The following is a 1,384-nucleotide window of genomic DNA, read 5'->3' on the forward strand; positions in this document are numbered from 1 at the left end:
TTCTTGACTTGTGTCATTAAAACTGACAGTTTTGAAAACTTTAATGGCTCATGTTTTTTTTCTTAATTTAATCATAATTGATCGTACATATTTTGGGGATTCTGTGTTGATCAAATCAATATCACTAGCATATATATTGTTACAAATTGTAATTATTCTTTATGCCCCTTGTCCAATCTCTCTCCATCCCCCTCTCCCTCCCCCCTCCCCCCTATAATGACCCTAGCTTTCTTCTCTCCTTCTGAAAGAATAATGGTTACTTTGTTGATTTGTTGCCTAGATGATCTGTTCAGGGCTGACAGGTGTGTTCAGGTCCCCCAATATTATTATAGAACAGATGCTTCCTCTGTAACTCTGGAATGGGCTTTGTGGAGAGAGACATCCTCCTCCTTTCTTTATGTCTGTTGGTGACTTTCCATGTGTCAGTGCACTCCAGGGGCTAGCGGACCATCTCTGGGGTGGTTGTGGCATCCAGCTGATTTTGCAGTAGCCATGGTTATTTTAGTGGCTGTGGTGTGCCACCCACATGGAGGTGATGTTTTTGGTATACTCCTTGGTGCTGGTGGAGTGCCTGGTTGTGGGGAGTGTCTGGTCCCCATCTTCATGCCTTGGGTCCTCGCCTCCACACCTCAGGTTCCTGGGTGGGCCCTGAGGTGCTGGCGTGGTGTGCATGGTTGTGGGAGTGGGGGGGCCCAGTCCCCTTCTCCATGCCTCGGGTACCCAGGCAGTCCCTGAGGTGCTGGCACGGTGTGCCTGGTTGTGGGAGGGCGTCTGGTTCCCAGATCCATACCCTGGGTCCCTGGGTGGGCCCCAAGGTGCTGGCACTATATGCCTGGTTATGGTTATCCATGGCTCAGGTACTTGAGTGGGCCCCGAGGTTCTGGTGGCATGCCTCGATGTGGGAGTGGGGTCCAGTTCCTGGCTCGAAGCCTTGGGTTCCCAGGTGGGCCCCAAGGCACTGGCTGTGTGAGTGGGTGTGAGTGGGGGTCCTGTCCCCATCTCCATGCTTCATGTCCCCAGGTAGGCCCCAATGCACTGGTGGTGTGCCAGGGCTGGAACTAATTTTTCATCTTTTGCTTACTTCTAAAATGGGGGAACTTCCTGTGGGAACCAGTTCTTGAACTCTGTGGTTGAGCTAAATTGCTGCTTTGCTGCTGTTTCCCTAGGGAAGGCTTTTTGTGCAGCTCAGGGTTTAATGGTTGACCTTACAGGTACTTCTAGCTCTCCAGAGACCCGGTGCACCTGGATTGTACAGAAACTCTGACCTGGGCCTGAGTTTTTTTTCATCAAACTGCACCCCCTGCAATTCTGCATTCCCAACCTGTCTCCTCTGAGTGGTCCTGTGCTGATTGGGGGGCTGATTGGCTGTCCTTGCTGTGTCCCA

The sequence above is a fragment of the Galeopterus variegatus genome, unplaced genomic scaffold, assembly GCF_000696425.1.
Source record: "Galeopterus variegatus unplaced genomic scaffold, G_variegatus-3.0.2 Scaffold27936, whole genome shotgun sequence".
NCBI classification, from domain to species: domain Eukaryota; kingdom Metazoa; phylum Chordata; class Mammalia; order Dermoptera; family Cynocephalidae; genus Galeopterus; species Galeopterus variegatus.